A 27,359-nucleotide genomic window follows, 5' to 3' on the forward strand; every position below is an offset into this window, starting at 1 on the left:
CACAAGAAATCAAGGAGAAGCAGAAGGAAGAGTTCAGAGTCATGCCTCTAAAAAGCCAAGAACAATGAAGACTGCCAGCAAACCACCAGAAGCTACGAACTTGGCTTGGAAGAGATAACCTCTCATAGGCTTCACAATGAACCAAACATGCTGGGACCCTGATCTTGGATTTTAGCCTCCAAGAACTTTGAGACAATAAACTTCTGTTGTTTAAACCACCATTTGGTGGCACTTGGTTTTAGCAGCCCAAACAAAGTAATACACACAGCTAGAAGGATAATTCTGTGTATCTGACTCTGTTTCTCGGTCTAGATGGCAAACTTCTTGAAGACAGGAACTGTGTCATATATGTTTATATTTCTTTATTTCAGAAGTCAGACTTCTGACCAGCTCATTGCCAGCCTGAGAAAAATATTTAATGAATGAATGAGTGAATGAATGAGAGTGAGCAAACCCAGAAGCCAACCTCATTATTAGACAAGTCTCTGAGTGCAATAAACTTGATGTGGTGAAACAAGAAGGGTAGAGTATGCTGGATCTGGTCACTGTCTTTTCTTTATGTGTGACCTTGGATGTGTTTTTCAATATTCCATACCTGGATTTCCAAAACTAAAATGAGGATATTTATTATCCATCCTTGGAGGGAAATTGTGATGATTAGATAAGATACAGTGTGTACAGCACTTAGAAAATAGTGCCTGAGCCCTAGAAGACTCCAGTAAATGATCTGCTTCCATTAGCTAAACATGCCCACACCCAGTGGGAGATGCAAAGGTCCTCTGCTTAGCCAGTTAGTGTGGGATGGAAGGCAGTGACTTGTCATCAGCAATGCACTGACAGTGATGAAGAAGAGGCAAGTGACATTGGAGGAAAGAAACAAGCCCACGGAGGGTAGTTAGAGAACCTACAAAAACACAAGAGTCTAGAGATGTTTAGCACAGGGGCAAAAATCTCAATACACCTGAGTGGGCTCTGAAGGCAGTACTACATATAACAGGTGAGCATGTAATCAAATTTGAATTTTCATGATCCTGGTTTGATGAAGAAATATTCAACTCTATTCAAAGTGCTCTTAAGAAGACAGGGGAAATTTGTAAATATTGTAGAAAGATTGCTATCAAAACACATTAACATATTGGCATTAAAATGAGAGTTTTCAGCCACCTAGAAAGTACACGTGGGATGCTCATCATTTCTCATCTCCGATCGGTAGGTGTGGTGTGTTCTGTGAACTCAGCATGAGATTACACCCTGCAGATGCAGTTGGCATTTGATGATGGGTGTGTAGATGATAAACTCCTGGAGTGACTCTCCCACCCTGTGGCCAGAGAGGCTGAGAGATCCTGGAGTTATGTGATGTGTTTGCAAGTCCATGCACACACTAGCAGATAGAAAGACTGACTAAATTACATGGCTGTCCCAACACTTTCACTGATATTTTAAATACATGCAACTGCTCTATGACTGTGTGATACAAATTTATTTAAAAGTGCAAATTTATTGAAAAGTTTGAATACTTCTTCTTTTAGATTTAAATATTGAGCTTATTATGTTCTATTTATTTAGATTATTAGATCATTTGCATATTTAGATATTATTTGATTTTGATTTATTTGGATTTAAAATTTATTGAAAATACAAATTTGTTAAAAAGATGTATTAAATTCAGAGAAGCTATTTGTCCTTAAGTGTTTTTCTTAATCAATGAACAGAGAACTAAGGAGTTTCTGAAAACTGACTTAGAGGTTAGAAGCTCTGTTTCATACAACATTATCCATATCAATAACCATAGAAATGGAGATACTAGATATTGGTTCATCCATTTTTTCAGGGGTACTGAGTGAGAGTCATCTTACATGTATTATGCCACATGTCACAATCCTGTGATGGAGGAAGTAAAGATTACCCTTTTTTTTTACAAATGAAGAAAATGAGGCTCAGAGATATTAAATGATTTTCCTAAGGTTTCAGCTAATCTGGAATGGGGGTAACTGGACTCTTAGGTGGCTGAATGTCACCAAAAACCGAGAAAGGTGGCTGGGTCTTCGTTATATACTGGGTACCAGCTGAGGAATGGGACCAGTGTTTTCACTTGCCAAACTCATCCAATCTCCCCCAGTACCATCTTGCGCTGACCCTCTCAAGGACCCCAGTGTGGCTGGGTTCTGGGGTCAAGGGTCTTTCTTTCAAGTCTGCTGTCCTTCAGATCCTCCCTTGCAGTTGGTGCTTCTGTGATGCAGGTTACAGCCCAAGTCCCAGGAGAGGCTGGGCAGGCTGACGGGTTTAGATTCCTGCAGCTCCACTTGAGCTGGAGGGCAGAGAGGATACAGAGGCACCCCTCGGGGACCCAGGGGTGTTCGCTCAGCCCTCCAGAATCCCATCCAGGTGTGAGGCAGTACAGTTGGCTCATTAAGCTGAGAGCAGCATTAAGGAGCCCAGAGAGAAAATGAAAAAATGAAGACATCTGTTCCCTTCAGGTCCTGAATGGGTTCCTTTTCTTTTTTTCTTTTTGGTGTTGGGGATCAAGCCCAGGGCCTTGATCATGCTAGGCAGGCTCTACACTGAGCTTCACTCCCAGCCCTTTTTATTTTTTGAGACAGGGTCCTGCTAAGTTGTTTCTTCGTAAGAATGCTCTCTTCCCATGAAGGCCAGCAGTAGGGCTGTGGGGTGGGGTGGGGCAGGCACCGGGAGCCATGATGACCATGTTCTCTTCCTCTCTTCTGGCTGCACGCTCCGGAGCTGTGCTTTAGACTTAATGACGACATTTGGTGGAGCTGGTCCCATTTCTGTTTGGGAATAGCACGCAGATCTGATTTTCTTCTCATCCAGTTGACAACTTACAACATTCCCCTCACCCCTTCATTTATTTGTGCATTTTTATCATGTAGGGGGAGCTACTTCCTGTACCCCATTCAAGGGAGAAATCAAGCTCATGGTCTGGATCATCGAGGGAGATAAACAAAACAAAATTTTAGCAAAACCCCCTAGATCTGGGCTCCTGCGCCTGGGCAGCCAGACCAGTGTGATGCAGGTGCAGACACTGTTTGGTATTCCTCAGGTTCAACGGATACAAAAACCAAAGGAAGCTCAAAATCACTTTTTTGTTTGATTTGTGGTGAAGTTGGAGATTGGACAAACATGTTTCCACCATGTCCCGTGTGTTCCCAGTCCCCGAGTCACTCAGGTGGGCTCAGGAAGAAGAGGAAGGAAGGTAACAGACGTTCATATATTGAGCACTTACTACATGCCATTCACTGCGGAGTCTGTTCTGTATCTTCTGGTTTTTACTATTGTTCATAATAAAAGCTGGTATTTTGTGGTGCACTGATGTACACCACAAGTTCTTCTAAGTTATTCTCCTATATGTTTGCATCCTGTGCAATTCAAAGGACGACTGATTTCCAAGACCACATTTTCACTCAGTTGTCTGGTCCACGCCATTATCACAGGGCTGTATTGTGTTTTCTCTTTTATATGTTTAGATGAGTTAGTCATCATCACCCTCACGATGATGGCTGGTACTCCCATCTTCAGGCTAGCAAACTAAGGCGCAAACAGGTTCTGTAAATGAAGCAGCATGTTTAGCTCCAGCTACTACTGGGGCTACTGTTGCTATTACCAGAGAATCTCCAGTTCTGTACCAGTTGAGTTGCTTCCTGAGACTGTTGACTATTTTGGTCACTATGGTGTTCCTACAGTCTATGATAGTTACCTGCAACAATGACTATTTATTGAACTGGTGAATTCCAAAATGGCGCACCTTCTGTTCCTTTGAGGGTTGCACCCATGAGGCAGGACTGCCATGCAGGAAGATGCCAGGTTCTCTAGGCAGTGTCTCTTGCTGCACCTGTCCCCTCCCTGCAAGAGTCTCCTCACTGCACAGCCTCCAGAACTAACATTCACTGTCTGCCATGTATCTTTCAATTTGGAAGACATGCAAGAAAATCAATGAAATAAGGATATGCCAATGAAATAAAAGCTCACCCAAGCTTTATGTATTTTAATCTTCAGAAATACTTGGAAATCACTATAATTTAATGTTCCCACCAAGGTCCAGAAAGTGTGTGAATATATTTATTAAATCAAAATCAGATTTTCACACCTGGTATGCTTCTGTGAAGTCCTGAGCCACAACACATCAAAAGGAAGATGTATTACAAGAAATGAAAAATTAAGAAACATTTTATTCTCTACATAACCCAGTGTCTACTACACCTGATCTCCAAGGGAAGGTACAATTTTTGTTTGTTTCTTTCAGCATTTCTTTGTGCTTTGTTGGTGAGGTCAGCTCATATCCCTCCTGGGACTGTGGTCCCTGGGGTTGTGTGTATGGGGGTGATCGGATCCTCTCTGGGTCTGTCCAGTGCCTTTTTTTCTGGACAGTGATCTCTCGCTACCTGCCAGGGTACCCTCAGTGTTCTCAGGAAAATCTGGGAAATAATTGAGGTGCCTAAATGCCCCCCTTCTAGTCTGAATAGGGATTTTCAAATGTTTTTAAAGTTTCTTAATTGATAAAATTATGTATATTTACAGTATACACCATGTTTTGACATATGTGTGCCTCGTGGAATTGCCAAATCAAGCTAATTAACATATGCATGACCTCACATACTTAGAATTATTTCGTGGTAAGAACACTTAAAATCTGCTCTGTGATTTTTCAAGCACTGTAGATAATACTTTGCTAGTAACTGTTGTCACCATGATATACAATAGTTCTTTTGTGCTTATTTCTCTTACCAAACTGAAATTTTTGCACCTCTTGACCATCATCTCCCCAACCTGTCCCTCTTGCTGGCCCCAATTCCTGGTAACCACCATTCTATTTTCAAGAAAGTTCAATATTTTTAGATTCTATAAATAAGTGAGATCACGTGGTATTTGTCTTTCTATGCTTATCTCATGTGACATTATGTCCTCCAGGTTCATTCATATTATTGCAAATTACAGGACTAGCTTCTTTTTCAAGGCTGTATAATATACACAACATAGAATATATATTTATATTGCATTTTAAAAGTCCATTCATCCACTTATGGACATTGGATTAATTCTGTATCTTGGTTATTTTTGAGTAATGCTGAAAGATTGGGGACATGCAGATATCTTTTTGACATACTGATTTCATTTCCTGTGAGATTTCTGGAAGAGAGATTTAAACTCTCCCAGATGTCCTCTTGATATGTGATGTTGGCGTCAGGACACACTTAGTTTATACTTTCTGCTCGTGATGATCCAGATGAAATTGAGCAAGTCGTTAAGCCTTTTTTTTCTTTCTTTTTTGAGAAAGAGATCCTGAAATCTAACCCTCAGAGTTGCTAGACAAAGATGAAGAGCAAAAATACATCCGACTTTTCCAGCGATGTGCCTGTAACTCCAGACAACACTGACCATGTGCCGGTGGAGATCTGGGAGTGACATTCGAGTCCGGGAGCTTTCTGCTGTGGTTAAACATCCCTGCAGAGCTGGCATTTCATTCCATTATACACCCATGCTTGTTTTGATAGAAAATGATGCTCTCTGCCCCCACGTCTTAGGACAGAGAATTGACAGTCCAGGTTTCTGGTGTAGTGTGTGTATGCTGTGACATCCTCTGACCCTTGGCACAGGGTGTCCCTACCATCCACTCCTGGTCCTTCCCAGAAGCACAGGTATCACAGAGAGAGAGAGCATGGGCACAGTGCCTGTGGGTTGGTACGGCTCCTTTGATGCTGCTCTAGACGCATCTCTGGAATCAAGGCTGAAGAGGCCACCAGGTCAGGGCTCTTTGGAGGACACCTGTTTGCCCTTCCTCTGCCCTGGACCTGCTGCTCCTCGGCCTTATGTGGCTCCAGCTCCCCGGTGGGACCAGGCACTTGCTGCTTACTGAGTCCATCAGCATCTCCCCGCTGGGTCTGACTCACTAATTAGCGCTGCTGCCTGATGGCTGAAGCCACAGGGCACTGCCAGGCCAGCACTTCTCCACATGGCGTCTGCCGAGGAGAAACCAGCTGAGTCTGTAACCCTATCCTTGTCAAGAGTCATGGTCTGAAGAGGAGAATGGAGGAACTTCAGATCACGCAGAGGGAAACGACAGGGGGGCGCAGGGGCATGAAAGATGGTGGGATGGGACCGACGTCATTACCCTGTGTACACGTATGATGCCACACATGGCGTGAATCTACATCGTGCACAACCAGAGAAGCGAAAAGTTGTACCCCAGGTGTGTACAGAGAATCAAAATGCAGTCTGTAAAATATAAAAATTAAAAAACAAATAAATAAAAGAGTCCTGGTCTGCAGTGGCTCTGGGAGGACTGGATTCCTGAGGGCTCCTAGGGACAGGGGGTGTGGCTTCTGCTCATGGGGTTAGTAGCTGTTCGGCTGGATGGTCAGGGCTGGTCAGAAGGTTTGAAAAACTGAAGCAAAAGATTCTTATCAATATTGAGGATGATTTAAGGGTCTGGGGTTAGATAACTCAAACTGTTATCCTCATTGTGCTGCAAAAAAACTTTGAATGTCTAACTTGGTCTTTTGGTTTGAAAGACCAGGGTCATTCAAAAAAAGCCCAGCTCGGCATCCGTGTTCTTTCTCTCTCACGCTTTCAAGGAAAGTTTCCTCACGTTGCGGCAGCCCGAGGTTGAAAACAGGCCATGCCATGGGTGATCTGTGGTTTCCTACCTCTTGCCCTCCACTAATGCAGATCCCTGATCCTTGCTGAAAGCCCCTGAAGTGGTCCTGGGCACACAGGGAGTAGTCCGGGTGGCCAGCTGGTGCAGGAGTCTGCTGGTGCCACAGGTGCCCCTGTCCCTCTGTGAGCTTCTACCTCCACACATCTCCACATCCCAGGGGTGCTGCTCCTTCTCCTGGACTCCACCTTCGTCTTCCCAGACACCACAGTCTCCTTCATGAACACGTTCCTGGCGCTGAGCATCACCAGTGCCTCAGAAACTTCCACGTGCTGAGCGCGCAGATCTCCAGCGATGTTGGGGAATGGTCGTCCCCACTTTGTGCTCCCCAAAGCAGCCCTGGCTCCTCAAAGTACAGAGTGCCACTGCGAAGGCCCCCCACCCAGGGGATCAGGGCAGTGGGAGGTCAGACCTGGGCGATGAGTCCCATTTGGTTGGGGGTCAAAGTTCTAGTCTTCCCATCACTGGTGGCCGGTGCTAGAGAAAGTTCTTTACTTACTTGAGCTTCAAAACCTTCATTTGTGAAATAGCACTAAGAAGTAGTAACTCAGGATCATTGGAGGCTAAATGAGCTAATGCATACAAGGCTTGGGGTACACAGTAAATGCCCTGTAATGTTAACTGGTTTTAATTAGCTAATAGGGTCCAAGTGAATCAGCACAGCCTGCGAAAGGTCAGGGACAAGTGAGAGATTCCATGCTATCAGCAGAATCACACCACCCCTCTCATCCTGACGACTTGACACCAGATCAGACTTCCTTGTTTCCCTCCTTATTCTCTTAGAAGTTCACAGACAGGAGGCTGACGAGTTCTTACAGTGATCTAAATGGAGTCACCAATGCTTCAAACAGTGGAAAACATGTCTGCGTCTCAGAGCTGATACTGCTTAGGCTGAAGGTGGGATCTGCACCCTCTTGTTCCCATCCATCTGACTGTTCTATTTATTTATCTGTGCATCTTAGAACAGTGGCTATTTGCTGCTTATGTGTGTAATATATCTTTACAAGTACTGTCTTAGTCTGTTTGGTGTTGCTATGACAGACTGCCAAAGACTGGGAAATTTATAAAGAAAAGTAATTTATTTCTTACAGTTCTAGAAGCTGGAAAGTCGACGGGTGAGGGTCCCACAACTAACAGGTGCCTTCTTGCTGTGCATCCCAAGGCAAAAGGAAAGAGGTCCATAGAGTAGGTGTGTGAGGGGAGCAGAGAGGGCTGAACTTGCTTTTATAATAAATCTACTCTTGTGACAACACCTTAATCCATTCATGAGGATAAGGGCATTACGTCATTCACATGACCTATCACCTTGTGAAGGTCCCACCTCTCAACACTGTTGCATTGGGGATTAAGTTCCCAGCACGTGAACCTTCAGGGACACATTTGAACCATAGAAGCTACTGAGTTCTTTGACTTTGACTTAAAACTTCCCCTGGTGAGCAGAGGTTTACAGTAGGTGAGGATGAAGGATTTGGTTTCCCATACTCAAGAAGATTTATTTGAACACAGCATCAGGAAACCTGGGCTCACCTCTTGAAAGGCCTCATCTGATAATGAAGGCATGATCTTGCCTCTCTTGGAGGAGGAAGATTTATTTTCCTGAACAATCTGTGAGAGCCACTGTAATATGCTGATGTTCCCCAGAATCAGGAGTCCCCAACAGACCCATTATTCACACCAACTTTCCTGGCAATGAGCACACGTTCTATTTCCTTCCACCCTCCAGCTCCTCTGCACAGGACAGAACTTTCTATCATTCAAATGACCCAGCTCTGCTGTTGGAGGAAGATGGCTCAGGTTCATAAGGAACCCAGGCATGAGGGCACTTGGCTTGGGGTGTGGGGTTTCTGCACCATCTGGGGACACATGGTGCTTTGTGGACTGCAGCAGCACTGAGGTGCCAGGGGTCTAAACTATCTCTTGACTCTTCCTAAGCGTGTACTAAAGTGACACTTGCCTGAGGCCCAGGGTCTGTCTACTTGCAGAGGCTGACACTCCAAGCATGGTGGAACTGCAGAAGGTCCAGAGAAGGGGCTCTGCCTTCTAAAACATATTCCAATCATTTTTCACGATGTCTGGGTACGTGTCACTGTCGTGTGAGCATTCCTGGATGAGAGAGGCCAGGGCTGAACGCGGTTCCTTTAACACTGACTGTAATTCTATTTCTGCTCTCCTAATCAAGAGAGCATAGGGGTATGCACTATGAAGGGTTGTCGTGAAAATCCGGTACAGAATTTGAAATCCTTGGTCGTGGCCATGTGAAGGATTTTTCTTTTCTGAAGGATACAGAGGATACTAACATCCTATAAGTCACAGGCATATCTGCTTTGCAGGTGAATGGAGAATTTATGCACATTCCATGCTTGGAGCCTCACTGTTTAGGCACATTTACACACACACACACACACCCCTGCAAATAGGTTAAAAGATAGCTTCTGTGTATTTTAAAAAATAAAACAAAGAATATCATAATGTAACTTCATCATTGTGGGGGACTGATTTTTGCTAGGGACCTACCTTTTATTTCCTGGTCCTCAAAGTGAATGATTGTAGGAGTTGGGCAGGTGACTCATGTGTGACCTTGGGAAGACATTAGGGAGTGGTATATATTCTACATCCAACATGAATCCAGATTAAACCTTAAGAAATGGCTGGAAAAGTGTCTAGGCAAACCACCAGGCTCCAGGCCCCCTACCTTGCCCCACTGCAGGGTGGTCTCTTGCCCCTGGCCTCTTCTGCCCTGGTCTTTCTCTCTTCCGTTGCTCTGCTGCTGGCTGTGTGTGATGTTCTGATCCTCTTGCCATTTCATTCTGAATACTTCCCTTGATGTTCAGGTAGGCTTTGAGCTCTCCCAACACTGGGGCAGGCAGATGCAGACTTGAATTTCAGCTCCACCAATTCCTGACTATACTGCCTGACTGTTTAAATTTTTGGAACTTCAGTTTTCTGATCGATAAAACTGGAATAACACTACCTTCTTCAGGGTTGTTTCAGAATACAATAACAACATAAGGCACTTAGCATCACCTAGCATGTGACATTTGCTTAATAAATGCTAGTTATCACTTATTATTAATAGCTACCATTCCCTCATTCATTCATCAGAACCCCTGTGTCTGTACTTCTGGCCACTGATTCAGAGTAGGAGCTCAGCTTGTGTTAGCTGAATGAATCAAGTCAAAGGAAACAAATCCTTCCTTAGGTGACGGGACACCTCAGGGGTCAGTGCTCACCCTGCTGGGGTGTAGGCAGACACCAGGCTTGGGGAGTGGAAGAGGTAGCTGGGATTTGGGGAGCAGGCATGAGGTAGAGCTAACTAGCTGGGAACTAACGGACCCCTCTGGGTGCTCAGCCTCCTTCTGAGTTCTGCTCTGACTACTCTCCAGATCACAGAGGAGCCCTGTGAGCAGCAGGGAGCAGAGAGGGTCAGGGACTCCTTTGCAGGTCCCTGTGCCTGTGGAGTGTAGAACCCTGGACATAGGCATCAGGAGGCAGGGGCTGGTCATTTAGATGCCTTGGGAATTTTCAACCACTTCTATTTTTCTCATGGAAACCCCAGGGTGGGCGCGGGAGGGTGCTGTCCCTTGGGCCTCCTTTGTGTCTCTCCTCCTCCTGCACTGACTGAAGAGCTGCTTCCAGCTGCAGTCTGCCTCCTTCAGCACAGTTTTCCCTGGCAGTCAATAATTCTACCATCAGCCCTCCCTGCTCTTTCTCCAATAATGATTTTTGTAGTTAATGAGGTTTCCCCCAGTTCTCTAATTACGTGACTCTGGGGTCAAGTTTAGTAACCACCCAGCTATCTATTTCTACACCACTGGGCTTCTTAACTCTTCCTCCTAAAGTTCTTTCATGACCTCTTTATTTTTCACCACCGCAGCAAAGCATGAATTGAGGAAGATGGTTATTTCTCTAATAAGAAGTCTCAGTACGTGAGGGGACACTGCCGTTGAATGTGAATCATTAACAAAAATATTGTTGAGATGGTTGGCTTAAACACTGAGAGTTTGGCAGCTCAATTAATGGCCATCTGGATTTACCTGACATTCTGGAGGGTTTTTTCCGTATTAAAAATGGAACTTAATACTAATGACACCTGCAAGTCATGGTCTCTTCTTGCCAATCATGTTAGTCACAGAACTCTGCATCTCAATCAGTTTATTAAGTTTTGAACATTTATTGAGCTGTTTACTTTAGGGAAGTGACTGGGGGAACTTTCAAAGTATAGATGTTTGAGTCCCACCCCAGGATCTCTGGACATCAAAAGCTATTCAACAGACTCTAATACATATCCAGGGTTGACAGCAGGTTTGGGGGAAGAGTTCTGCATGCCCAGGAGCTTACGGACATAATCAGAGTACTGGCCTGTTGTGGACACCCCTGCAGTCATTTTCTCACCTTCCTAGTTCTGTGACCTTGACCAAGTTTCTGAATTTCCTAAGCAGAGATGCAGATTCACTTGCATCAAATGGTCACCCAGCCAGAGCTAGCTTCAAACCAAAATTTCTGTGGCTGCAAAACCTATACCTTTCCCACCCCATCAAGCTATTTGTGCTGGGAAAAGACACAAGGTCATGCAGAAAGACCGACTTCTTGATTCTGATTCTGCAGGCATTAGGAAAGAGAGAGGGATCAGTGGAGTTCAGAAAATTCGGTCAAAATATTGCTAAGGAGGTGAGGTTAGAGTGGGACTTCACAGATCCCTGGGAGGAGCTTGGAAAACATAGGCAGGTAATGCTTCTTCCATCGCTGGGTAAAACGAGAGTCTTTCCCAGAGCTGGCTTATGCTTTGGTTGTGAACAGGTGTGTGGGGTGGGGCGGGGTGCTCCCAGTTGGCAGTTCCCTTCCCAGGCCGAGCTTCCCTGACTTAGTGCCCCTCTCGGGGGCCCTTTTCATCCTCAGCTCTGTAGCTTTGGAACTTCAGCTTTTTCAATTGGCCAGGCATTGAGGTTCTGGGGAATGGATTTATTGTGACCTAATAATACTCTGCTCCCAGGGGAATAGGCACACAGCCTGTGTGGAAATGGACAACCGAAGGCCTTCTCCTTTAGGTGTCAGAGGCCAGCCGCAGGCACCTGCAGGGTAGGTCATGGCCTCCTGAGGGCTCCAGAGGTGGGTGTTTGAGAAGGCCCCCAGTGTAGGTCACCATATTGCCTATGGAACCCCAGAAGAGGAGCAAGGCGTGGGGGTTGGATACTTTTGCCTTCTTTGGAAGTGTTTGTATTTAGAATCAAACCACCCAGGGCTTTGAGATGTAATGTTAGGTCATTTATTTGTTGACTTTTTATTCTTTTAATGCATGAGCTCAGTGCGATGAACCTTCCCCTGCACTTCGTAGTGTCCCAGAGATCTTCTATATGTTGTTATCGGTGTTCTCATTTACCTCTAAGAACCCATTCACGGGACAGAGTGGACCCCAAACATTATTCCCCCAGGGCTTTTGCCTTTCTGTACTTCATCCGATATCCAAGACACAATGACAACTGTATCAAGATAACTTATAATCAGTCAGATACACATTCTACTTTTATCTGCTTGATGGGACTTTTTATTGTGATAAAAATATACATAACATAAAATTGACTATTTTAACCATTTTTAAGTGTGTGGTTCAGTGGCATTAAGAAAATTCATGTTGTGCAACCATCACTACCATCCATCTCCAGAATTTTATTTCTTTTTCTTTTCTTCTTTTTTTTTTTTTTTCAATGCTGAGGACTGAGTCCAGGGCCTCACACATGCTAGATAATAGGCAAGCACTCAACCACTGAGGTACATCCAGCCCCTCTCCAGAACTTCTTTATCTCTCTAAACTTAAACTCTATACCCATTGAACAATAACTCCCCATTTCCCCCTTACCTCAGTCCTTGTGTTCTTGATGGAACTTTGAGACACCCTAGGAAAAGGGTGTATAAGTCTTATTGGGGATTGTGCTTAAATTAGGATTTCTAAACCTTCCCTTCATAGATTCTTGTTCCACAGTCCGGAGTGAGTGTGGGAGCCTGTGTCTTTGTGGTTCTTATGCAGGTGGATCTTAGCAAGGGATGTTCACTCTATCCTGGCTCCTCAACATGACCCAGTCCCATAAACTCTCCTCCCCCTTAAAAGTCCTCCCTGGCCAATGGATTCAGAAGATGCATGATCCCCTTCCTCTCTCCCTTTACTCCCTGGCCCTTCTCTGAAAGTGTGAGGAACACTAGTTTCTAAGCTCAAGAAATAGTTCTCCCTTCCTCTCTTCATTCTTTACAATTTCTCTGCTGCCAGGAAGGCTGTTTTCCTTTGACAGCCCCTTGAGGACTATAGTAGAAGCTGTTTAAGTGATTTATTTATTTCCCTTGACTAAGATTTGGGAAATTTCCAGAAAATCTGGGCTTTCTGTGTGCATCTGTGTGTCTCTAGACTTCATATTTGTATTCCTATTGTGTTATATCAGTGGTTCTCAAAGTGTGGTCCCTGGACCACCAGCACCACAGTTGACTGGGTACTTGTTAGAAATGCAAATTCTTGGGCCTCCTTGACTTACAGAACTGCTGTAAGTGGGACCTGGCGATCTGTGTTTTAACGAGCCCTCCAAACAATTCTGATGGCAGGCTAACTTTTGAGAACTACTGCTTTCAATACATTGTGTAATTTAACCCTCCTGAAAATACTAAGGGAGTGCTCATCAAAAGGAAGATAGACACACCTAGAAGGGCCAAGGAGGGTTGTCTAGGTCTTTTCTGAGGTGCCACGTTGACTGCTCTGGGACCTTTGGGAGTGTGCAGAGGTAGCATTTTCCTTCATTTCCTTGTCTAGCAGGCAGTTGCCAACTACGGAGAATGTCTCCTTCACACCTTTGCAAACGCAGACAGGAAGAGAGGAAAGGCCAGAAGAGCACACAAGTGGCAGTGGCCCCCAGAGTGGCAAAGGGGGCATAACCTAAATTTTGGCATTAGGGGTCATTGGAAAAGCAGCTGAGGAGCATCTTCCTGCACTGTTTGCCTCTGTCCCAAGTGTAGGCAGCTTGCCCACCCCCAGAGGGGACTCTGGCTTCCTTCAGCACCTGCAGCTGGTGGTGCTGGGCAGGAAGTGGCAGCTGGGCTCCTCTTGGAAAGTGTCCTTAGTCAGGTGGGTGGGCTGCATGCGTGGCCAGGGTGAGCCGGAGCGCAGAAGGCCAGATGTTGGCTCTGGGACTGTGTAAGAACTGGCGCCAATGCCATTTGGTCTCGGCTGCTGCATCCTGTGACCCCAGGGAACTGCAGAGTTTGCTGCTTGTAAACCAGCTGTTTATGGCACCTCTGAACAAGCATAAAATGTCTTGCTAGCTGTTTTTTTTTTTTTTTTTTTAAATCCTCTAAAGTTTGCTTTGACTACTGTGAAGTTTGTTAATGGAAAAATCAACATGTCTCTCCGACTCCAGCTCCGGCCAAGAGGCTGCTGGGCTTTGGATTATTTTCTTATAGTTTCTCCTGCTCTGGTCTGAGCTTTGGATGAGTTGGTGGGGAATTCATTCAATTACCATGAGGGAGCTTCTGCGCAAGTATCAGATTCAGGGACACGGCAATGAGCAAATAACCCCAGCCTTCATGGAGCTGATCTCTAGAGGAGGGGACAAATGGTTTTGGTTATTTGCTAGATGGTATGAAGAAAATGAAACAGAGTGATATGGTACCAGGTGTCTATTGTTGCATAATGAACCACCCCAGGACTCAGTGACTTGAAACAGTAACTATTCACTGCTCACAATCAAGGCTGGACTCATGATGGTTCCGTGCTAGTCTGACTCATGGTTGCCTGGGTGACTGCATTTAACTTGCAGGTCAACGGGTATCTGGGATTGACGGAGATTAGTGGGAACCACCCCCTGACCCCAGCCCCTTTCTCTCCAGTGCAGGCCGTCTTCTCCATATGAATTCTCCACATGGTCTTTTTGGCAGGGATGCTAGACTTCCTACCTGGAGGCTCAGAGCTTCCAAGCTAAAAATGGAAGCCACCAGGCCTTCTTAAGACCCACCATTACCTCTGGTATATTCTACGATTTAAAAAAAAAACTCAGCCAGGCCTGGTGGTGTAAGTACACGTGTAATTCCATAGGTTTGGGAAGTTGAGGCAGGAAGATCACATGTTCAAAGTCAGCCTCAGCAACTTAGGGAGGCCCTAGCAACTTAGCATGACCTTGTCTCAAAATAAAAACTAAAAAAGGACTGAAGATGTGGCTCAGTGGTTAAGTAGCCCTGGGTTCAATCCATGGTATAAATGAAAACAAACAAACAAATGAACAAATAAATAAAACTCACAGGACCAGTACAGATTCAAGGGGACAGGACTGTGTGTGGGGTGAATATTGGGAGGCAAGGTGTATTCAGGTCACTGATTAAAGGACTCGCCCAGGTAAGATAGACCAGGGAGAAGCAGACTAATGGGATGGGTTGTCCAGGAAGGCTGAGAGGTAACATGTGGGCTGTGGCCTGCATGGAGCTTACCAGGTGAAGATCTGGGGACTCAGTGTTGCCATGATATTTGGCTTCTCTCTTATAATGTCCCCCTTGATTTCTGCTCCCCAGGCAGAAGCTGGATGAACAGCCTCTATTGCACAGAGTGAGAAAAACAGAAAAAGGAGCCTGGAGGGAGGAGGATCTGTTTTCATCAGCTTTTTCACTGCTGTGACCAAAAGACCTGACAAGAACAATTAGAGGAGGAGAAGTTTATTGGGGTTGCACTGTTTCAGAGGTCTCAGTCCACAGATAGCTGGGTCCATTCCGTGGGCTCCAGATGAGGCTGAACGTCTTGTGGAAAACTATGAACGCCTGCTAGTGGGGACAGGTTTCATTTATGTTTCTGTCCCTCGTGCTTGGCACAGTGCCTGACCCTAGAAGGCAGAGTAAGTGCTGGTAGGGAGTGAATAAATGAAATGAGGGGACCCAAGAAACACCTGTCCAGCCCCCTTGTTTTATGAATGAAGAACCTAGTGCCAGCAAGGTGAGGGGACTGGCAAGGCCCCACGGAGAGCAGTGCAGAGCTGGGAGGAGTGTCCCACTCCTCTGGACTCCTTGTGCAGTGCTCCTTCCTCTCCTCCGGGCAACTGCCTTGTTCAGATGACAGGCATATTGGTTTCACAAGGAAATGGTTTCCCTGCCTTTCTCCCAACCTTCCTGAATAGCAAGGGTGGAGGGGAAGTAATTTCCAACCAGACCTTTGAGATCCTCCTTCAGGCCTGAGCTGGGACCAGGGGCAGGCTTGGCCAGAAGAGCTGTGAGGAGGGACCCGAGGCCTAGTCCCCCACCTTCAGGCAGAACTTGCAGGCAGCTTCACTCTGTCCTTCAATTCACACCCAGTCCCCTCTGAATGAATGTAACTGGCAGCTGAGGGTGCCTCCCACTTCATTGTGGGCACAAAAGGCTCAGGGTGGGATTTGCATATTGCTAATTATAGTTGATTCCGACTTTGGAAAAAAATCATTGATCTGTTTATAACTTACAGTAATTTGCAAAGCAATTACCTTCTGGCATCTTCTCTCTTGCTAAAAATGAGCTATTGTTTTTCTCTGTTTAAAAAAAATGATCTGGGCATTATGCATGATGGACCAGCCTCTCTGTCTGCCTGAAAGAGATAAGTAGGCAAAGTTCTGAGGGTCTGGAACTGAGACCTACGGCTCTAGGCTCTAAAGTTTCCATATTGCCTGTACTTAGTAGGTATGCAATGTCTTTGGCTGAAAAAAGAAATTGGAAACATCTTTGTGATTAATACAGATGCACAGGCCTTGCTTTTTTCCCTCTTGCATTGTGTAAGGTGTGGCCCCCATGCACAATGAAAAGAGGGGAAAGTGGCACAACATAGGCAGAGTCAGCCCAAACCGTGTTCACCTGGCATACTGTAGTTTAGTGGAAGGAATCCTAGATTTTGACAGTCAAAGGCCCTGGGGTTTGAATGACGACTTTACTTATTGTGTGTTCTTGGGTGAGTCATTACACATCTCTGAGTGAGGAAACAGGGATCACTTTGGATCACCTCAGTAATCAAGATATAAAATGTTTTAATGCAACATTTTAACAAATTGAATGCATCTCATTCCCTAGAGGGGACGTGTTCCCTCCTGTTCTTTCAGACGTGGACCAGTTGGAAGGACAGTAGTGACTTCAGCCCGCATTTGGGCTACCTCTTGGGAAGTCATTCTCAAAAAGCAGCTCCCACCCACTGCGCCAGCTTCCCCCCCCCAACTTATTAAAATGGAAATTCTTACTTATTCAATGCAAATTTTTGAACTGTGTTTAACTTGGGTTAAACCCAGTGAGAACCCGTTCCTGGGAAAGGGCCTTCTCTCCCCAGGTCAGAGACATCTCCTTTCCATCCTTTTGATAATCAAAGTGCCAACTTTTTAAGAGTTAGCAAATGTCTTCTCCATTATCCTCCAGGCCCTCTCCACACCCCGCCCCCCAGTTGTTAGATTTTGAATGAACTGGAAAGACAGTTCTTGCTTTCTAATCTGAGGCTGCAGCAGGAAAAGGTATAACCAAAGGAATCATTTCCGTTTCTCTAAGTTTAATGCCCTTATTAAATGTCTTTAATTTTCTTATCAGAACAGACAGGTTAAATATCTCATTCATCATCTGGAGCGTCATTTTCTGAGCCCTGATCTGCTAAGCTTGTGTGGCAAAGATGTTTTAAGAACCGACACTCTTTTCTTTTAGAGAACCAAGCAAAGAGTAAACATGTGATTTTTTCTTTTTTCCATTTAACTAAATATCTTTCTTTTGGTTTTTAAAAAGCTCCTCGCTCTGGTGGGCTGGTGCACTTACATAAATCCCATCAGCTTTCTATTCATGCATCTTTGGGAGAAACATTAGAAAATCATCTCTCCGCCTCTTCCACTCTGCCTGAACCCTCCAGTCCAACTCCAAGCCATTTCTGCATAGAAACCCAATCATCCTCTGGTCACACACATAGCAGGGGGAATGTTTAGTTGTTAAAATGTAATTGGTTAATTTGTATTATGCATGTTCCATTTCTTTCTGTGTTGACAGTCAGCTTTGTCTACAAACAGCAGTGCTCGGTAGGACTTTCTACGCTGAGGGGAAGGTTCCATATCTGTGGCCCCATAGGGCAGGCAGCTGCTAGCCACTAGTTGAGCTTTTGAAATAGGATTGGAGCAACTGAAACACTGAATTTTGAACTTTATTAAATTTTAATTCATTTAAATGTAAAATTTGAAAAGCCACATGTAGCAAATGGCCACTGTTATGGACCATGTAGATCTAGGAACAACATTGCTCCTGGGTAGAAGGTAGTGGCCTCCAAATACTGTTGCTCAGAACCCCCAACGCCTGGGAAGGGCTATGTCTCTCCACCAGGAGGAGTGCCGAGGGGGTCAGCTTCCTGGCAGGCTGCCCAGGACTGCTCCGACACCCTCCTCCAAACCCTACCTCTCTCAGATCATCAGCTGGCGCTCCCAGCCTCTTGGACTCTGAGTACATCTGGCTATTGAGTGCTCAAAACATCTGCAGGGAGGGGTAGGGCCCACAGTGAGGAAGAGCCTGAGTCATGAGCGGGGACTGCTAGGGCAGGATCTCTTGGGCTCATGAGATATAGGAGTTCCTCCCTCAGTATCTTGGGGTCCAAGGTCACTCATCTGGAGCCCAGGTGCGGCTGAGCGGCCAGCAGTATAAGGGAGCGAAGGTGATTTGCTTCCAGGCTGAGACTCTGGCTGGGTTGGTTTCAGAAGGCAGGGCCTAGTCAGGGAGTCTGATACCACGTGAGTGTTCCTGACTCTGGGCACTTATGCTGTGTGACGGAGAAACTTCCAGCTCAAAGGGAGGGTGAGGCGAGTCAGGACTAGCTACAACAGAAAGGCTGGAGGTTCAAAGGGAAGGGGGTCGCTTGTGATGGGAAGTGGAGCTGGGCAGGAGAAGCATCTACTGCTGCAGACACTGCTGGGACAAGGAAGGTGGGTGTACTCTGGTGTCTTTTGCTCTCCTCCTCCTGCTAAAGCCTCCACTAGTCCAATCCAGCAAGCAGTTGACCACAGGAGCCAGGAAAGGGAAAGGCTGCATCCCAGATCTTCTCCTGGGAAGGAGCAAGCAGGCACGGGGTGAGGAGTGTGTGTGTGTGTGTGTGTGTGTGTGTGTGTGTGTACGTGCGCGTGCACATGCGTGTGTTTGCACATCTCAAGTGTGAGCCTCTACTGTTTCTCCAGCTCAGAGTTGCAGAGGCCTGTTTCCCCTGCTTGCTGCCCTGATCCCTCTCCCTGAGCTCCCTTCCCCCACTGTGCCCTGGTCAGAGCTCTGCCCTCTCCATGTGTCACTGGTGGGGACGGAATGGGCCTCTTAGAAAGGATTCTGCAGAGTGGTAGTGGTGACTATTTGAACTGATTCTTTATTTTAAATATGGAAAAATACACATGTCATTTATCATTGTAACCATTTAAAAATGTACAGCTCAGGGACATTAGTGCACTCACATCGTTGTGCAAGCTATCTCCAGAACCCTTCATCTTGCAGAATAGAAACGCTATGTGCTGAAAACCCACTCCCTGTCCCCTCCCCCGCCCCAGCAGCACCACTCCACGTTCTGTCTCTATGAATCTGACTACTGTGGGCATCTCTGAACTGAACCACTTTTGAAGTGACTGCCCATTGGGATTCGGTCTTTATAGTAGAATGTTCCAGCAATTTAAAATAAAAACAAAAAAAGAGCTTCCATGTAAAATGACTGGGCCTGGGTTTTTCCTTTCAGAAATAGAGAAAGAAGTTCAGAAAAGGCGGATGGGGTGGTGCCAGGGGGTGGGATTCTTCACCCGGCACATGTCCTAAGCTTTTTTCTTGTGGTATATGAGTTGGTTAGGTTGCTGCTTTTTCCATTGACCAGGAGTATTAGACAGAAGAATACCAAAGGTACCCATGGTCCCCCAGAGTTCCCTACATGATCGCCCTTGCTCCATTGTGGAATAGCCATCCAGTTCCCTTAGCTTCCTCCAGCTAGATAGCCCCAATCTTTTCTCTGACTCCCTTTTCTGCCTATTTGTTCAGCAGCATGAGGCGCTTAGGAGGGATCAACTACATGTGATAGACCCATGGTTGATTTGTATCATCCCTCTAGGGTAAGGTCATATGTTTTAAAATAATTGAATGTATAAGTAGAGTCCCAGGGAGGGATGGTTGACCAGCCCAAAGACTCACAGCTTACCAGTGCCAAAGTGGGGACTAGACGTCAGGTCCCCTAAACTCTAGCTTGGTGCTCTGCCTGTAACAACCTCACACTCTCTCACAGGTATTTTGGCTCCAGGACTTCCTGGTGGAGGGCTAGGTGAGGCTATCTCTTCCTGGGGGTTATTCCAGAGGCACTTGCTGGAGCCAGCAGAGGCCTTGGCCTGTTCGGACCAAGTCTTGGTTCTGTTCTGTGGTGGGGGAGCCACCATAAGCTGCAGCTACAGGAGGTCCTGAGCAGCATCTGCAGGGGCTGTTGAGAACAGATCGAATGCTGCTAGAGGTGGCACCTGCCAGCCCACAGGTTGCAAACACTACTAATATGTCCAATAGCCTGACAGTGAATGAGCTTCCAGGACAGCAGGAATGGGTGGAAACACAACCCAGGGATGAATGTGGGAATTCTTCAAAGTTCTTATTTGATTTACTCAAGGAAATTCTTATATCAGGGCTGAGAGTGTCCCTGTTCTAGAGGACTGTGTGGGAACTGAAATTAGTCCTGGAGGAAGGGATGATGGGCAGGTCACTACTGAGATCTGGGCCTTGAAGTACAGATCATGGAGCTGCAGCTTTGAGGGATGAGTCCGGGATTATTTGGAGTGCAAGGATGAGGAAGGGCCATGTGTTTGGTCAGTGAGCCCATCTGTACCCTGGCCCCAGTGTTCTGGCATAGGCAGGACCGTCCTCCTAGACACTCCTTTTGTGTCTGAAGAACTCTGAGTTGGAGGGGACCTCAGAGACCCGTTAGTGCAAACTTCTCATTGCACAGGGTGGAGACTGAGGTCAGGTTGAGGTGACACAGCCACTGGGTAGCACAGGCTGGACCCGAATGGAGACTCCAACAGCAATGGAAGACCTAAGGCCTTCTGCTAAGGAGGAGAAGCTGCTGTACTAGAATCTTTGGGCAACCCCTCAGTTACTCTGGAGAGAGACTTGTAAACATCCTTGTTTATTCTGACCTGCTCAGTGGGAATTTGTAATCATTTAAACTTGGCACCCAGAGATCATGTTGAGAAACAGGTTGAAATAAGCAACATAGGTTGGTAAGTTGTACAAGTACTAGACCCCAACAGCACTAGGAATGTGTCCAAATCCTTGGTATTAGCTTAAGATAAACTAGGTGACTTCCAGCTTGGACAGAGCCCATTTGTCTTGGCCACTTCATAAGCTCCCTCCTTCTGAAGCATGGAATCCACTGATCTTACTGTTGCTCAGGATGACACTTCTGTTAGTAAGTCCCCAGTAAATTGCACTCTGCATGATCTTGGGTCTGCCTGGCTCCTTCTTCAGTCTCACAGCATCCTGGGGCCAGTTCTTGTACAATGGGGCCAGGTTGTTCCAGAACATTGAGTCAGTCCCACCATCTTACTGAGCTCCAGTGTCCTCACCTATAACATGGGGATCATAATGATAGAAACCACTTTCTACTTAGAGCTCTCACAAGGATTAAATGAGGTGATGCACAACACCTGGTATGTTATGAGGGTTCAGTACTCGTGCCTTATTATCTTTCATTTGTGCAGGTCAGCTGATTGTGAAGTTGTGCTAACGTGCCTCATTGAGGCTCTGACAGTCTGTTGACTTCCTTGTGAAAAATATAACCACCTGCAAGATTGGGCAGCGCTCACCATCTCTTCTCACCCCCAAAGCTTGCTGAGGTAGGGAGGTATTTTAAGTGATCAGATGTTTATTGAGGACCTACTATGTGCTTTGTTCCATGCTAGGACACTCTTTGGCTGTGCGAGGCCATATTTGAACATGTTTCCTGGGTTTCATGTGTGTTAGGTTTCCTGGGTTTCATGTTTCATATGTGTTAGGGTTTCAGGCTAGGTGTGTTGGACCCAGGGCCTCATGCATGCTAGGCAAGCACTCTGCCGTTGAGCTTACTCCCAGCCCTTTGTTAACTTTTAAAAAATAAAATTAAATCAAAATCATTCCATTAACTTCAAAAAGTTTTAGAACAATTTTAGATTTAAAGGGAAAAAAAGACTGTATGGAGAGTTTCATGTAACACACACCAAGTTTTCTCTATTATTATTATCTTATTTTAGTATGGTACACTTGTTCTATCCAATGGACCAGTATTTACATATAACTAAAGTTTATTCAGATTTCCTTAATTTTTATCTAATATTCTATTTCTGTTCTAGGATCCTGTCCAGGATACCATGTTACCTTTAATGGTCACATTTCCTTAGGTTTCTCTTGACTGTGACAAACTCTGTGGTTGACTGTGACTTTTGTTGTTCTTGATGACCTTGACAGTGTGGAAGAGCACTGGTCAGTGTTTCTCGGGACATCCCTTCATGGAGTCTGATGTCCTTATGATTTGACGGGGGTTACGGGATCTGGGTAAGAAGAGCACAGAGGTAAAGTACCATTTTCATTATTGTTGACCTTGACTTAATCACCTAGCTTAGGTACCATTTATTAGATTTCTTTATTATAAAGTTATACTTTCCCCTCTTGTCACGCTGTAATTTTTTTTGAGTCAAAAACATTTTAATCCATTCATTAAGTCATATATTTGCTTATTTAAGTTCAACAAATTAAGTACCCATTAAGGGCAATGAACTATCTTAGATGCTGGAACCTAGCCATAAAGACTCTGATCATGAACCCAAGAACCCTCCTAGCTGATGGAGCCCCAAAGTTAATGCTCATCTTTTTAGTTATACATGACAGTAGAATGGATTCTGACATATCATACATACATGGAGGATAGCTTCCCATTTTGCCACACTATACTTTTTAAATGAAAGTCCCTAGTCATGGTCCATACTTGTGGAATGGGGAGTCGTGCTTCCCTTCTCTGGGGGTGGAATATTTACATCAATCATTTGGAATTAGTCAGCACAGGAGTTTTGTCTCTTCCCTCCCTTTATAAAATGTATTCAATTATTTATTTTATCAGCATGGACCCATGGTTATTTACTTGATACTTTGGGATTATTGATTTTGTTGAAACTGAAAATCTCCTCTATTAACTTTTCCTACCAGTGGAGTTATATAAAATGCTATTAGTTGGGTAGATCAGATATGAAAGCCTTGGTCTTGGATGCCCCATGGGACTTGTGACCAGTGCTTCCTTGAAACAAGAAGTTCTGTGAAGCAGACTCTGGCCACTCATCTCTCCACCTGCCTGGACAAGCTCAGCTCAGCTCCACATCCAGCAGGATGGCGGCACCTCTTGGAAGCTGGAAGGGATGCTTCCAATAGCACTGTCCATGCCCATCCCAAAGGCAACCGTTTCCGTGGCGAGGGCAGTAAGCAGACAAGGCGTGCACTATTTCTAGGAGCTGGAAGGATGAAGCTTCCCAAGGTTAGCCTTCACCTAATTAGGCCTCAACCTAATTTTGTATCTGCAACATTGTATTTTTTTTTTCTTAATGAGGGCTTCTCAGATCACACAAACCTATGGCCCCATGCTGCTTTATTTAAAGAACGAGGAAGTTGAGCATGGTCTGTGCCATTAGTAAGGTCCTGGTAACTGCCCAAATAGAAAATGTGGCCCACTGAATGTTGAACTCTGATGTGTAATTCCTTGTCCTTTGGGGAACAAACTAGTAAGATATGCCTTTTCTAATGGCCTGAGGCCAAAATAAGAGTCGATGAAGGGTAGAGGTGGGAGGAGGGAACTGATTAATGGGGGATGAGAAACCAGGGCGGTTTCCTGGCTGGGACAGACTTGAGGCTGTGAAAGGAAGGTCTGGTGGGACAGTCCCAAAGACAGAGTGTTTTCTTTCATGACATTGTTAACATGTCTCCAGGAATAGGGTGGCATTAAGCTGCCTCTCATTGAACTTGTCTGAAATGTTTTTGTCTCTAGGGTGGGCAGGGGAGGATGCAGGGGCTTGGGTTTGAAGAAAGCTGCACCCAACCTGGCAGGAATACTGGGGAAGCTCAGGAGGACAGGCTGCTCAGCACCTGCCAGGCAATGGCATCAATTAGGAGGCTGACAGCACTCACAGAAATATTTGAGACATGACACTGGTTTTTACATTATTTATTCCATGTCAAAGCAAGTGAGGAAAGTAATCAGCTTGCTCCTGGAGCCTTTGGGTGCAGCCTGGCTGGAATAACTGAGTTCATGGAGGAAGAAAGAAGTTAAAGATTCAGGGTAAACTTTGAAAGGATTAAGAGGCAGAGAAATCTCTTCTGAATAAGGTCATTCCATCCATGCCTCCGTGCAACCACGTATATGTGCATCTATCCATGCACCATCCCTCCTTCCTTCCTTCCTTCCTTCCTTCCTTCCTTCCTTCCTTCCTTCCTTTCCTCGTCCGTTGAGGTAATGGGCAGGCCACATCCTCAGTGAGCCAGTCCTAACCTGACTAGTCCAGCAGACTGAGTTTTCTGGCCCTCAAGTCCCTTCTAGCTCCATGATCAGTTAGTTAAACAACTCTCACTTGAGTCTTCCCCTTCATCCCCACCCCCATGGTCCCATGACAGCCTTCTGATAGATCCCAGAGACGATCCACAATAAGTATAAAGACAGCCTCATCCCCAAGCAACTGTGCCCATAATTGAGGGTCAGTCCATCCACTCTGAAAACAGAGCAGTCCAGGACATGAAAATAGTTGGCGACATACTGAATGTCCATAAGGTACCAGGAGGCCTCGGGAGGTAGAGGGGTGGCAGCTCATATTTCCAGGCACAGGCAAGCTTTGAAGGATCTCACCAAGTGGGAAGAGTGAGACGAGAGAAGAGCGGGAAGTAACGCACCTCGAGTGTCTGCTGTGACGTTGGCACCCGCTTTTTGCAGATGAGGAAACATGGCAGGAGGTGTCACAGCACGCCTGCTGCTGTGCTTCGGGAGCACAACTGGCTTGGAGCCCAGATGCTTGCAGACTCCCGAGTTCAAGCTCTTTCCGCTCGGCTGCCTGTCTGGTCAAGGGTGGCTGGGAGGGCTTTGACATCACCCCCTGTGCGTCATTCCTTCCTTCCAGGGCTCACTGGCCATCCTGGCTGCCAGGCGCCAGGTGCAGGATCAACATTTGACCATTGGAACCGGGTTTCCATTTCTGAGTTGGTTTTGATCCGACTAATCTCTAACATACATCATTTCCAGCAAAGGATGAAGTGAGTGCGTGTGTGTGTGTGTGTGTGTGTGTGTGTGTGTGTGTGTGTGTATGTGGCGGGGGGGGGGTTCTTGTCATTTTTTATTTTTATTTTTTGTTGAGAATATGCAAGGGATTTTAAAGTTAAAATTGTTTCTGATCATGAGCCCCTGTGCCCCTGTATAGACTCCATGAAAGCTTTCCTAGGGTGTCTACGAGGATGCAGGTAACCTGTTTCAGGGGTAGAGAGAGTAAAACTTGCAGAGGTTATTTTACCAATGACTACCATGAACCCAGACCTCCTTTTGGTGGGGCCTCTGCTGGCCTTATCAAGACCTGGGGGCTCCAAGGTCCTTAAGATCTGTGGACCAAAGTGCTCTGTTTGGCCTGCTGAGCAATGCAGGGAGGGACCCTTTCCAGGCTTCCTCTGGCCTCCTCAGCAAGCCTAACCTGACCCTGCCACGTGTGTGACTTAAAATAACGAGGTGGTTGTCTTAGTGAGAGAAGACAAATCAATCACTGGAAGGGATTTGCCTGGGTCAGCATGTTTGGACCCAGATATATTCATAAGGAAAGTGATTTTTCTTCTGATTGGGGCTTGGGGTGGGAGGGGATGCGGAATCTGGGTTTCCTGGTCCAAGCTGCATAGTTCAGTTTCCCAGGGCCGTGCTGGGACAGGCAGGGTACTGCTCTTGACCATGAAGTCCACCACACACCTGACACAGAGACCTCCCACCACCTATCACTGCCCACAGGCAGTGGCTTGCTCTCACTCATCACTCAGGGTCTCTGGACATTCCTACTTCCAGAGGCATCTCGATCTCGATCTCTGCCTTTGCTCTGATTGGTCCCTCCTCTGCTCCAAGGAGTTGGTCCTGTCAATTCACCTTTCCTCACAAGTCCTCCCAGGAGTCCTCAGGAGTATTTCCTCCTGGAAGCTTCCAGTGTGCCTCCTGCCTCATTCCTAACTGTGTACCGTTTCAGAGTTGTCAGGGTCTTAAGCCCCCTTGCTCTTCTCGACCAGCGACAAGGGAAGGGGACACTCCCCAACAAAGTCAGACTGGGATAGGTAGGGTTGACTGACCGCCCGCTCCCAGTCCTCCGGGTGGAGGACAATCAGACGCGTCAGGGAGACCGGTCACAGCAGGAACTCGTTTATTGAGGAAGTCACACAGCTTTTATGTAGGGTGGGGGCTAGGCGGGAACCAATCAGCTTAAAGATCAGCAAGGCAGGGGTGTTCACTCAGGTGAGAGTCCCATAGGACTATATGGCAAGCACGAGCTGATCACTTTTGCGGAACTGTTGTTAACCAATCCCTGACAGTGGTCCGATTTATCGTCATTAACCTTTGAAACCGCCTTTGAGGCCTTGATCTTGCTCACCTGCCGGGGAGTAAGGAGTCAGCCTGAGTTAGTTAACGTGTCATTAGTTCCAACACAGAGTGATACCCTTTCAAAGTGTATTAGTCAGCTTTCTGTTACTATAACACAAACACCCAAGATAAGCAACTTAGAAAGAGGAAAGATCCATTTTGGCTCACAGTTTTGGAGGTTTCAGTCTATGGTCAATTATCCTTGTTGCTTTTGGACCTGTGGCAAGACAGTACTTCATGATGGGAGAACACAGTGGTCCTTAGAGTGTTTACATCATGGCTGGGGAAGAGGAAGAGCTTGGTGTCCCACAATTCCCTTTGAGGGCACAGTCCCACTGAGCAGAAGACCTTTCACTAGGTTCTGCCTCTTGAAGTTTCTACCCTCTCACAGTAGTGCCAAGCTAAGGACAAAGCCTTGACACATGGACCTTGGGGGACACTCTAGATCCAAACTATAGCAGCTGATTTTGTTAGCTCTGCTGTCCTCCAGGTGGCAGGACTTCCTCAAGGAGAGGCACTTATTCTAATGGCTAAGAGCCAGGATTTGGGGTCAGATGGACCTGCCTAATGCTCTTTCAGCAGTTCTTATGTTCTGCCTTGAGAACAGGATCCTGTGGGAACAGAGAAAGGACTTTGGATTCTGAATTTGTCGGTCCTGAGTTTAAATCCCGACTGTCACTTTCAGTTTGGTGAACATGAAGAGGGCACTTAATGCTCCTTTTCCATCCCTATACTGGGTATCACTACAGTATTTATGTCACCAGGTGGTTATTATAGTACCCAGCACAGGGTATGAGGCTCAAGAGTAAATGGCATCCAGGCCTCTGATATGCACGCTCCTCCGGCATACCCTAGGGGCCTGGCACTGTGCTGGCCACACCCATTAAACTGCCTAATGCACCTCAGGCCCCTGTGAGGAAGCCCCATCTTGGGAGAACTCCAGCTTGGTTCCTCCAAGACCAGTTCCAGGTAAAGTGACCCCCATGGGGTGGGGCCCCTAGGCTATCTCTTGTTCTTCCCCCTTCCCCTTCCTGGTTCTGCGCTACTCAAGCAAGGCTGGGTTTTCACTCCCTTACTAGATTCTTG

This window comes from Sciurus carolinensis, chromosome 5 (assembly GCF_902686445.1).
Source record: "Sciurus carolinensis chromosome 5, mSciCar1.2, whole genome shotgun sequence".
Taxonomy (NCBI): domain Eukaryota; kingdom Metazoa; phylum Chordata; class Mammalia; order Rodentia; family Sciuridae; genus Sciurus; species Sciurus carolinensis.